The sequence below is a fragment of the Neoarius graeffei genome, chromosome 25 (genome assembly GCF_027579695.1).
Source record: "Neoarius graeffei isolate fNeoGra1 chromosome 25, fNeoGra1.pri, whole genome shotgun sequence".
NCBI classification, from domain to species: domain Eukaryota; kingdom Metazoa; phylum Chordata; class Actinopteri; order Siluriformes; family Ariidae; genus Neoarius; species Neoarius graeffei.
Genome location: NC_083593.1, coordinates 20,518,409 through 20,531,973, shown reverse-complemented (window position 1 = coordinate 20,531,973; position 13,565 = coordinate 20,518,409).

Below are 13,565 nucleotides of genomic sequence, written 5' to 3'. Positions count from 1 at the left end.
GCCCGTAGTCAGCTGGGATAGGCTCCAGCTTGCCTGCGACCCCGTAGGACAGGAAAAAACGGCTACAGATAATGGATGGATGGGATGGATCTTACTGTCCGTTACACACTGATCAACCTGTGTGACTCAGTTGTGCCTTTGAATAGAGAATTAATGAAAAGGGAACTGAACATTAAATGTTTATTGAAATTATTATTATTATTACAAGTGTGATTATACAGTGGTGCTTGAAAGTTTGTGAACCCTTTAGAATTTTCTATATTTCTTCATAAATATGACCTAAAACAACATCAAATTTTCACACAAGTCCTAAAAGTAGATAAAGAGAACCCAGTTAAACAAATGAGACAAAAATATTATACTTGGTCATTTATTTATTGAGGAAAATGATCCAGTATTACATATCTGTGAGTGGCAAAAGTATGTGAACTTCTAGGATTAGCGGAGTCCAAACTCTTTAGAGATGGTTTTGTAACCTTTTCCAGCCTGATGAGCGTCAACAACGCTTTTTCTGAGGTCCTCAGAAATCTCCTTTGTTCGTGCCATGATACACTTCCACAAACGTGTTGTGAAGATCAGACTTTGATATATCCCTGTTCTTTAAATTCTAAAGGGTTCACAAACTTTCAAGCACCACTGTACTTGTAGGCTACATCCTACCGGTACCTAGACTTCTAATTTTTAGCCACCACTATTTAGTTTGCAGGGTGAACTTGTGTTGAAAGTGTTGGTGGATTAATCAGCTGTGGATAAATTGTAAAAAGACAATGTGGCTTTAACTCTAACGTCAGACGAGTTTATGGATGCACTATTTGGAAATGAGTTTATGAATCTCACTACAGTGGATGAAGTACAGAATAGAGGGACTATCAGAATTATCCCCATTACAGAAGCTTCAACTTCCCAGTCTGTTAATAGTCTTTCCACCTTAGCTACTGCTCATGTTCTTGAAGAATTATCATCCTTGTCTAGTGGGTGTGTTAACACTGACATAGTCTCTTCACCAGAGTCAGTGTCATCCAGCTCAAGGTCAGTTTGTCCCAGTGTCTTCCATGTTCCTCAGTTTTGCTATGATGCAGAGCTGAAACTTGAATGGGGCAATGCAGCATACAGGGGAAAAGGCTACGTTGCTGCCTTCAGATCCTAAACTGAGGTTAAACATTCTCGAGGTGCTGGTGCAAGAAATAGTCCAGAACAAATTTTATGTCACTGATAAACAGTTTAACATGGTTCGAGAGGCCCACATCACGAAGCATCCATGCCTGACTGAGAAAGGTTCCCTCACTAGATATGCTGGATGAAAGATAGCTTGAAGAATAAACTGGCAAGCTACCGCACTCACTTGTGGAAGCTGGGATGTCCTGAGGTGATGGTAAACTCTCTCAAGCACAAACCAGAGGGCAAAGCAAGTGCTGCTTTTGGCATAAAAAAAAAAACAAGCCAGTCCAAAGTGAACTACTGCCCCCCCCTACTGGAGAATCTGATGTGAGCCTTGAGTATGTGTTAGGATGGAACTTCTTTCAGATGTTAAGAACAGGGGGGATGTTAAAGCACATACGTAGAGCCATGGCCGCACTTTCGTTTATAAATGTCTTGAGACCTCAAGAATGGCACAGGAATAGTTTTAAGCATTAACAGTAAATCTAATATAGCAATTTTTACAATTAAATTGACTTATATAGGTAGTGGTCTGGCGGCACGGTGGTGTAGTGGTTAGCGCTGTCGCCTCACAGCAAGAAGGTCCGGGTTCAAGCCCCGTGGCCGGCGAGGGCCTTTCTGTGCGGAGTTTGCATGTTCTCCCCGTGTCCACGTGGGTTTCCTCCGGGTGCTCCGGTTTCCCCCACAGTCCAAAGACATGCAGGTTAGGTTAACTGGTGACTCTAAATTGACCGTAGGTGTGAATGTGAGTGTGAATGGTTGTCTGTGTCTATGCGTCAGCCCTGTGATGACCTGGCGACTTGTCCAGGGTGTACCCCGCCTTTCGCCCGTAGTCAGCTGGGATAGGCTCCAGCTTGCCTGCAACCCTGTAGAACAGGATAAAGCGGCTAGAGATAATGAGATGAGATGAGGTAGCGGTCTGAGTGAATGACCTTGATGTCCGTAACGTCACAGCAGGAAGTCTATTGGTCTCATCTCCATTTCCGCTATACTAAAACACAGGGCTGATTGCAACTCCGATCCACCATTTTGAGCTAATTTATTGCCATGCCACGTAGATGTGTCACTGCACCCACCAGCAACACGACAGAAGGTGGATTTACGTTGCATTCATGGTCCAAGAATGTTCAAACTGCAAAGATTTGGACGCGTTTTGCGAGAAGTTCACGGGCACATTGGGCGCTGTTACGAATATATACCCAGGTACACATACACTGACACCGTTTGGTTTATTTGTTTACTTTTCTGGCACTGCTGCACAGGCAATGTGTGTAGCTGATGGTCCCTCATGGGGGGGTAGGGCTCCACCCTCAAATGTATTAATGAGGACACCTGTGCGGAGAAGGTCGGTGGCGTTGGGAATAACGTTCGGCGAGTGAGCAGAGTCAAGCTCTGAAGACGGCAGTGGAAGTTGTTGAAACGTGTGTCCAGGCCTGGTGAAGTGCCGGAGGCCTTAGACGGCTTTTTCCTCTCCTGGATTGGAGGTGGACGTTTCTGTTTGCTGTGACGGGTTTTGCTTTTCATTTTTGTTTTGGGTAGGCTAGCCTAGTTTTGTTTTGCACGTCACTTGGGTTATCCACGCCGGGACAACGCCGAACACCCCAACATCTGTGAGAACTGTACCTGGGAAACACCCTGTTTTAAAAAGATACAAAATAAACCTTGAACTACCTCGACGAGAGGACAACCAAGTGAACTGCGCGGGCTCGCCCAGTGATACTGCGGCCCAGACGGACACTGGCAGAGGTAAGCTCACCCTCCTTTGGGGGACCTCAGTCAAGTGCCAGTAGTGTTTGTTTACAGCCAAACACACCACGTTAAGTTTCTTTCCCTAACACGCATACATATTGGGGGGGGGGTAAACGAGCCAGGAGGGGAACGGAACGTGACATACTGTATGGGGGCTCGAGTCCAGGATTTGAATCGTTAGGGGGTTTAAATTGTACAGGTACTGTGAGATGAAGTGCAGGCTAATTAGCCTAGCGGAGTCCACTAATTTGCTCTGGAGGCTAGTTGTTGTAGCATACAAGTGGGCTAGTTATTAGCAAGTTGCTGGGGGCTGATAGTTGCAGAGTTTTTATTATTTTCTTTTGTTCTCGTTTGTAAATAACATTAGTTTAGTCTATTTGCTCGCTGTGTACAGTTGAATATTATTACGGTCGCCAAGTAGTCACGTTTGTAAAAGAGTAGGCCTAATTCTGTATTGCGTTTACTATCGCCTGGGAAAAAATGACTGAAGAGTTTAATGCGAAAACTTTTCTGGCTGAGGGCCGCATTCTCCGTATGCGAGACTGGTATCAGCTCAGAAAAGAGGATCTGCGAAAAGTCGCTGAACATTTGTGGCAGATCACAGAATCCAGGGACACATGTCGGCCCGGGGGCATTTTGAGTTATTGACAGAGTCAGAAAGTACAGTTTCTAAGCTTTCCAATGATGCCTTCCATGTGGAGATCTGACAATATTTGAAGAATGTGTGGCCTTTTGAAAGTGTATACTTCTTAAAACAGAAAAGGGAGAAAATCGCCCTCAAAGTTTTCCATTTCAGCTACTCTGGGTGTAGGGCGGGCACATAATGGTGCTCATTTGCATGACATTAAGGAAAGCCCTACCCCCTACGAGCTAGCACGATACTACTTTCATGTAAACAAAGATCACCACGTCAATTTTCCTTCCATGCAAAGTATGCCCAACACAATTATGAAGTACAAAAATAAGTCCTAAAGTATACTTTAACGTTTTGTGGTTGAAAAATTACTCACACCGTAAGAAAGAAAGATAGCACAATGATGACACAACTAACACAACACTAGTTTCATGTAAAGCCTCGGTCACAACCGGCCGTACAGTACGCGCTCCTCCTACATGCAAAAAACGCAAGAAACACACGGAGAGCGCGCATGAAACACACGAGAGCGCGCGTGTGAAAAGCATGAGAGCGCGAGTGTGATGTGCTGATTTTCGAGCCGCAGACCGGCCGCAGAGGTTCTTTGTCATGTCAAACAAACTCTACGGGTGCTTACGTTTTTTTCAGGTTGCAAGACAAACTTACGGCCAACGTGCGTCTTTCTCCGTGAACAAAAAAAAAAAAAACGCAGCGATTTGGGAAACGCCAAAAATCACACGGCCAAAAAATCGTACGTCCGGTTGTGACCTAGGCTTAACCAAACCACAACACTCTCCGTTACATGCAAAAATAACCACACAGCCTTAGATTAATAAACTTACCCCATCAGAAAGAGAAACGGCGCCTTGCACACACCAATGCCTCTGATGGAATGTAATCCTAGAACGGTCCGTGTATCATCCGATCATTCAAGTATTCCATTCAATCTGGAAAACGAGGTTGTGTTTTTTTTTTTTGCTAGAAATGATCTCCGATGTAAATAGCGAGTGTCTGTTTGCTTCGCGGTGTGTCACCTCCTCTGCGCTCTGTTTAGTAACTCATTCCATAGTGAAATCACACGCCTGTATGCAGGTTAAGTAGCCATGCGCTCAACTCGGATCATACAGCTGATTCGCGGAAAAAAAAATGACTTAAATCATCATGTGAATGGCCCATATGGTAATTTACCCACACCCCCCAGCAGGCTACAGTCCTGACAAAAACGAGACAATTTGCAACAAAAAATGTATGCTTTTCCAACAAAACAATCTATTATCTGAAATACTGATTGCATTCTTCAAGATCTCAACTTGCACATGATGGAAAAAAACAAAAATCACAAATTTCGAAAAAAAAATGCTTCTTTTGCGATTATCTCGGATTCGTTTCGGCCGACATGTGTCCCTGGATTTGGTGAGGGGTCACATTTACGAGTTGACTGTCCCGTTGACATGAGGAAAATTGATTTAATCAAGAAGTTGATAGCGAAAGTCTCGCCCGACTCCGCTCTCACAGATAAAGAATCTTCCAACGTTGAGTTACAGCTGGCAAAATTGGAACTAGAAAGAGAGTGCCTGAAGCACCGTTCAGCTCAAGAGTCCACTATATTGGAGCTGGACCGAGAGCGTATGAGACGTGAGTTTGAATATCGCCAAAAAGAACTTGAACAAGAGAAAGAAAAGATGAAATTAGAAGAACGAAAAATCGCCAATATGGAAGCAGAAAGGACTTTTGATTTGAGTAGAAACATTCGTTTGGTCCCTCATTTTTGTGAAAAAGAGGTTGACGTTTTCTTTTTGTCTTTTGAAAAGTTGGCAACTAGTCTGAATTGGCCATGAGACCGATGGCCTCTTCTTGTTCAAGGCGTGTTTACGGGGAGGGCTTTGGAAGTTTATGCTGCGCTTGATGCCACTCAGTCAGCGTCGCATGATGCGGTTAAATCGGCTGTTCTGTCAGCTTATGAGTTGTCTCCAGAGCTCTACAGGCAACGTTTTCGTAACCTCGAAAAGAGAATAGACCAGACTCATATCGAATACGCCAGAGAGAAAGAAATAGCATTTGACAAGTGGGTTCGTTCTAAGAATATTGGACAGGACCATGAGAGATTAAAACAGCTCATTCTCTTGGAGGATTATAAAAACAGTGTGTCATTTGAAGTGAAAAATTACCTTGAAGATCAGAAGATTGAGGATATTAAGAAGGCTGCGATTATGGCAGATGATTTTGAATTAACTCATCAGCACTCAAGGGGTACTTATAGGCCCAATGTTTTTAAGTTCCAGTTGGGCAGGGGGTCATCAGACACTGGCTCCCAAAAGCCCTCATTGGTGGCTAAAGTACCTAACACTGATTTGCAGCAAGAGACCATGCATATAGATGGACTTGTTTGTTATTACTGTGGGAATAGGGGTCACAGAAAAGCAGAATGCAAAATCTTCTTGAAAAGGCGTATGGAAAGAGAGAATAGTAGGAAAAATCTACTTGTGTCAGGAAGGGGTAATGAGACTTCCTTGACTGAGAATGACATACTGGGGATGTACAAAGGGTTTTTGTTGAGTGGGATTGTCACTGTAGGCGGGCTAGAACACTCTGTGGTTGTCTTGTGAGATACAGGTGCGGCCCAGTCCTTGTGGGTGGCAGACAGTAGTGTTCTTCCCCACTCAAGTTCTTTGAATGTGTGTGCTCTCATCCAGGGAATAAATAGTAATATTGGTGAGTTTAAATCTGTCCCTCTCCACCAGGTTCATTTAGAGTCAACTCTAGTAACTGGAATGGTTGAGGTTGGAGTGGTGGCCAGCCTACCGATTCCTGGAGTTACCTTTGTACTCGGAAATGACCTGGCGGGTCAAAGGGTGTGTGTCACTCCATTAATCTCTGACGTTCCTGTGGAATCTCCAGAGACAGAAGCATTACAGGAAGAGTTTCCAGCAGTTTTCCCCACAGGTGTTGTAACATGCTCGCAAGCTCAGGGTGCTCAGGAAGTGCCTAGGCAGGTAGAGGAGGACACACCTGAGGTAGGTGTAATACTGGCAGAGACCTTCTTTGCAGAAGACACTAGTGACCAGAAGTTTAGCCGTGATGACCTGGTCAGAGAACAGAAAAGCGATCCTGTCATTAGTGACATTCGGAGCCAGTCAGGTACACTGCAGGACCTGTCGGGGGAAGCAGTGGGGTTTTATGTACTGCAGAATGTCCTAATGAGGAAATGGAGGGATCCTGAGTGTTCTGCTGCAGAGGAGTGGCGAGTTTACCATCAGGTTGTTCTTCCTCCCTGTTATAGAGAAGAGATCATGAGGCTAGCCCATGAAATACCGACTTTGAGGCACCTGGGGATAAATAAGACCCAAGCCAGGGTAATGAGACATTTTTATTGGCCAAAACTACGTAAAGATGTGGTGGAATTCTGTAAGACCTGTCATGAGTGTCAAGTTGGAGGGAAGCCGAATCAAGCTGTTCCTCCAGCTCTGTTAGTGCCAATTCCCGCTTTTGGAGAGCCATTCAGTCGTGTTTTGACTGACTGTGTTGGCCCATTACCGAAAACTAAGCGTGGGTATTAGTATTTGTTAACAATAATGGATGTTTCCACACGTTTTATTGAGGCGTTCCCTCTTCGTAATATCAGTGCAAAGTCAGTTTTGGATTGTCTGTTGAAGTTCTTTACACAGTTTGGGTTGCCCAGAGAGATACAGTCAGATCAGGGCTCGAATTTTATGTCTGGTGTTTTTCAGGCTGTGATGCAAGAACTTGGAGTGAAACAGTTTAAGTCCTCCATTTATCACCCGCAGTCACAGGGAGCTTTAGAAAGGCATCACCAGACTCTTAAGACCATGATCAGAGGATACTGTATGGGTCAAGCTGAGGAGTGGGATAAGAGCATTCCTTTTCTGGTGTTTGCCATAAGAGATTCAGCGTGTGAGTCTACGGGATTCAGCCCGTTTGAATTGGTGTACGGTCATGAAGTACGAGGCCTGTTGAAGCTCGTTAAAGAGAAATTTTTGGCTGAAGCATCTGAGGGAAATGTGCTTGATTATGTTTCTGAATTTAAAGAGCGCCTCAGGTCAGCATGCACCGCGGCTAAGAGTCATCTACAGTCCTCTCAGAGAAAAATGAAAGAGTGCTTTGATCGTAAGGCTGTTGATAGGAGTTTTGAGGTTGGGGATAAGGTGTTGATCCTTTTGCCGGTCCGTGGTGACCCCCTCCAGGCTCAGTTCAGTGGTCCTTACACGATCAAAGAAAAGGTGAGTAGTGTTAACTATGCGGTGCATACTCTTGATAGGAGGAAGTCTACTCGCTTGTGCCATGTTAACATGCTCAAGTGGTATTACCAACGTGATGCAGTTTCAGTGGCACCTGTGTGTGTTGTTCAGTTGGATGAGCCCGAGGAAGCTGATCCAAGTGACATAGCTCCTATGGAGGCCAAGTTGTCTAATAGTGTGGTGTTGGCTGATTTGGACCGGTTGTTGGGTCACTTAACGCCACAACAAGCTGGTGACATGGTAGAGTTTTTTGAAAGGTTCCCTGAGTTGTTTTCTGACGCACCAGGTTTGACTCATATGTTAGCACATGACATTGATGTAGGTGGTGCTTCACGGGTTAAGCAGCACCCCTACCGTGTAAATCCACACAGGTTATCGATGATCAGACAGGAAGTAGAGTATATGTTAAACCATGATCTCATTGAGCCCAATATGAGTGAATGGAGTTCGCCTATAGTTCCTGTTCCAAAGCCAGACGGTTTACTAAGACTTTGTGTAGATTACTGTAAAGTGAACGCTCTGACGAGAGCAGATTCGTTTCCTATCCCAAGGATAGAGGATTGTATTGATCGGATTGGTACAGCCAAATTTGTGACAAAATTTGATCTTTTAAAAGGGTACTGGCAGGTTCCTTTGTCAGAACGTGCAAGAGAGGTCTCTGCATTTTGTACACCTGACGGCTTGTACCAGTTTAAAGTTCTTCCGTTTGGGGTTAAAAACGCTCCTGCTTCGTTTCAGAGGCTTATGAATCAGATCACGGAAGGCTTACGGAACTGTACAGTGTATATTGATGATGTTGTGCTCTATGCTGATACATGGGAACAGCATGTGTCTGATTTGAAGGAGTTCTTTACGAGACTAGGGAAGGCAGGGCTCGTCATAAACTTACCGAAAAGTGAGATTGGTAAGGCCTGCATAGTTTACCTGGGTCATGTTGTGGGACGGGGTGAGGTTAGACCTCGGACTGCTAAGATACAGGCCATATCTCAACTGCCTGTTCCTCGTAATAAAAGGGAACTCATGAGACTTTTGGGAATGTGTGGGTTTTATCGTAAATTTGTTCCTAACTTTGCTGTGGTCACAGGGCCTTTGACAGATCTTTTGAGGAAATCTGTAAAATTTGAGTGGTCAGGCTCATGTCAAGTCGCATTTGAGCAGCTCAAAGCCATCTTGAGTAATGAACCCGTTTTGGTTGCTCCCAATTTTTTGTTGCCCTTCAAATTAGCTGTTGACGCGTGCGATGTCGGAGTAGGTGCTGTTCTCTTACAGGAGGATAAGTCGGGAGTGGACAGACCAGTTGCCTACTTTTCAAAAAAGCTAAATAGACATCAGCGGATGTATTCTACTGTCGAAAAGGAGGCGTTGGCTCTAGTTCTCGCCATCCAACATTTTGAGATCTACGTGTCGAATGGTGTGCAAGAAGTGAAAGTACAGGGAGTGCAGAATTATTAGGCAAATGAGTATGTTGACCACATTACCCTCTCTATGCATGTTGGCCTACTCCAAGCTGCATAGGCTTGAAAGCCTCCTACCAATTAAGCATACCAGGTGATGTGCATCTCTGTAATGAAAAGGGGTGTGGTCTAATGACATCAACACCCTATATCAGGTGTGCAAAATTATTAGGCAACTTCCTTTCCTTTGGCAAAATGGGTCAGAAGAGGGATTTGACGGACTCAGAAAAGTCAAAAATAGTGACATATATTGCAAAGGGATGGAGTACTCTTAAAATTGCCCAGCTTTTGAAGCGTGACCATTGAACAATCAAGCGCTTCATTCAAAATAGTCAACAGGGTCGCAAGAAGCGCATTGAAAAAAAAAGGCGCAAACTAACTGCCCGTGAACTGAGGAAAGTCAAGCGTGAAGCTGCCAAGATGCCACTCGCCACCAGTTTTGCTATATTTCAGAGCTGCAACATCATTGGAGTGTCAAAAAGCACAAGGTGTGCAATACTCAGGGACACGGCCAAGGTAACAAAGGCTGAAAAACGACCACCACTGAACAAGACACACAAGATGAAACGTCAAGACTGGGCCAAGAAGTATCACAAGACTGATTTTTCTAAGGTCTTATGGACAGATGAAATGAGAGTGAGTCTTGATGGGCCAGATGGATGGACTCGTGGCTGGATCAGCAAAGGGCAGAGAGCTCCAGTCCGACTCAGACGCCAGCAAGGTGGAGGTGGGGTACTGGTATGGGCTGGTATCATCAAAGATGAGCTTGTGGGACCTTTTCGGGTTGAGGATGGCATCAAGCTCAACTCCCAGTCCTATTGTCAGTTTTTGGAAGACACCTTCTTCAAGCAGTGGTACAGGAAGAAGTCAGCATCCTTCAAGAAAAACATGATTTTCATGCAGGACAATGCTCCATCACACGCATCCAAGTACTCCACAGCATGGCTGGCCAGAAAGGGTCTAAAGGAAGAAAGATGAATGACGTGGCCTCCTTGTTCACCTGATCTGAACCCCATAGAAAACCTGTGGTCCCTCATCAAATGTGAGATCTACAAGGAGGGGAAACAGTACACATCTCTGAACAGTGTCTGGGAGGCTGTAGTTGCTGCTGCACGCAATGTTGATCGCAAACAGATCAAAACACTGACCGAATCCATGGATGGCAGGCTTTTGAGTGTCCTTGTAAAGAAAGGCAGCTATATTAGTCACTGATTTTTTGTTTTTGAATGCCAGCAATGTATATTAGTGAATGTTGAGTTGTTATATTGGTTTCCCTGGTGAAAATAAATGAGTGAAATGGGTATATGTTTGTTTTTTGTTAAGTTGCCTAATAATTATGCACAGTTATAGTCACCTGCACACACAGATATCCTCCTAAGATAGCTAAAACTAAGAAAGCCCTACTCCAACTTCCAAAAATACTCAGCTTTGATATTTATGAGTCTTTTGGGTTCATCAAGAACATAGTTGTTTTTCAATAATAAAACTAATCCTCAAAAATACAACTTGCCTAATAATTCTGCACTCCCTGTATATACTGATCATAACCCGCTTACCTTCTTAGAGAAATTTAAAACCAAGAATCAGAGAATATTCCGTTGGGGTCTAGTTCTCCAACCTTACAACCTCATGATCGAGCACGGCGCTGGAAAGAACAATGTAATTGCTGATGCTCTTTCCAGGGTCGGGGCAGGCTGAAAGAGGCAATGTTTAGTATTAATGCGCTTGAAGGATGATATTCTGAGTTCTGAGTGACGAGTACACAGTGAGTAAATTGACAGTGAGCTTATGTTAATAGTGTAAATAGATATTATTTTTGTAAAAAAGAGAAAAAAGGATTAATAAAATGGAAAAAAATATATAAATTTTTTTTGGGTTGGGGGGGAGGTGTTACGAATATATACCCAGGGACACATACACTGACACCGTTTGGTTTATTTGTTTACTTTTCTGGCACTGCTGCGCAGGCAATGTGTGTAGCTGATGGTCCCTCATGGGGGGGTGGGGCTCCACCCTCAAATGTATTAATGAGGACACCTGTGCGGAGAAGGTCGGTGGTGTTGGGAATGACGTTCGGCGAGTGAGCAGAGTCAAGCTCTGAAGACGGCAGTGAAAGTTGTTGAAACGTGTGTCCAGGCCTGGTGAAGTGCCGGAGGCCTTAGACGGCTTTTTCCTCTCCTGGATTGGAGGTGGACGTTTCTGTTTGCTGCGACGGGTTTTGCTTTTCATTTTTGTTTTGGGTAGGCTAGCCTAGTTTTGTTTTGCACGTCGCTTGAGTTATCCATGCCGGGACAACGGCGAACACCCCAACATCTGTGAGAACTGTACCTGGGAAACACCCTGTTTTAAAATGATACAAAATAAACCTTGAACTACCTCGACGAGAGGACAACCGAGTGAACTGCGCGGGCTTGCCCGGTGATACTGCGGCCCAGACGGACACTGGCAGAGGTAAGCTCACCCTCCTTTGGGGGACCTCAGTCAAGTGCCAGTAGCGTTTGTTTACAGCCATACACCCCAAACACACCACGTTAAGTTTCTTTCCCTAACACGCATACATATTGGGGGGGGGTAAATGAGCCAGGAGGGGAACGTAACGTAACAGCGCCTATGAAGTGGTCTCTCCTCTGCTCTGCATATTTTACTGAAGACTCGTACAAGACCTATGATCTGTTGAGGAGCGTTGGCTATAAGCCCATATTGAAAGAGGGTGCAGTATCAACAATTAAAGAAAAAGAAAACTACAAGAAAAAGAAAGTATTTATTTTTGCTCTTTTTTAAAAAAAGCAAAGTTCAGTTGCACCAGTCCTCCCGGAGTGAGCCGAGGGTTGTTGCTAAAACCTGGGATGGAACGGGATGTGACATATCACTCGGGCAGTGACCTCCCCGCTGTTGTTGCTAAAACCGGTGACGTCCCGTTCCGTCCCGGGTTTTAGTAATTGCTTGAGCCAAGCAGTAATGGCGGAGTACTCTGTATGGACAAAATAGAGAATGAGTGGAGCAGCCGTCTTATTTCTAAACTGGATATTGCTGCCATCTTGCCCTTACGTGGTAGAAGTGAATGAACGGAGAACTGAACAAACAACTGAAAGTCAGATTGTTTCAAAACAGCCACAAGATCGGCCTTCAAGAACCGAGAACACAGACGGGTAAACTCCGACTCTCATTTGGATAAAAACAACAAAAACAACACGTTGTTTACCTGCATTTAGATTAATACATGTAACTTGTATTGTGTATTTAAGGTACCGGTATGAAATTATTTAATTTGCTTCAGAATGTGATTGTCTCAGTTCATCTGATTATTTAATTAGCCTTTTACGTTTTATCAGTGAAAATGCATGCATGTACATGCATGTTGCATAAGTAATAACACCCATCCTGTTTTAATGAGAGTCAACCCACAATCAATGAAGTCAAATCAGTCTTAGTTGAGCAAGTCGGTAACGGTATTTCTTACTTTCACCATGAATTTTTATTTATATGACTTTGGTCTATAGCTGTAAAAGGCCTCAGCCTTAAAACCAGTTCCCACTGTGACGTCACATGCTCAGGGCTGGCTAGCTCAGCGGGGCAGCTCAAATGCTAACTTTGCAGTCGATTTTAACTCTCAAATATATATTTTTTATTCCCATTTATGCAGCATACAAGAGTCAAGGATGCAGATACTATCCACTCAGAAATTTATTTAAAAATAAAGGCTCTGCGTATCTGCTTTAAGCATGAAAATGGAAAAAGATATTTGCATATAGGAGATATGAAGTGGTTCGTGATGCATCCATGATATAACAAGATGGCCAGCACTCTTTGAAGTAAATGAGGTATGTGATTTATGACATTTCATCCTGGTGCTCTGTGTCTGGTTGGAGTTTTAGCGCATTGCTCCTGTGGAGGACGGCCCCATGAGGACAGTTGAGGGTTACACCTGGAGGATGCTCTGGACTCTTACAGTAATGCTTTTATGGCTGAGGACTACAGTTGTCTTGCTAACTTTAGGACTGCAGTTGTCATGAACAGTTTTGCACTCAAGGTTCCATCAGTGAAGAGTTACATCAACGAAACTGTCTTCATGTTAAAACTGTTAATGTTATAGTCATGCTGTCTGTTGTTGCCCAAATGAGGATGGGTTCCCTTTTGAGTCTGGTTCCTCTCGAGGTTTCTTCCTCATGTCGTCTGAGGGAGTTTTTCCTTGCCACCGTCGCCACAGGCTTGCTCATTGGGGATAGATTAGGGATAAAATTAGCTCATGTTTTAAGTTGTTCAAATTCTGTAAAGCTGCTTTGCAACGTTTATTGTTAAAAGCGCTATACAAAT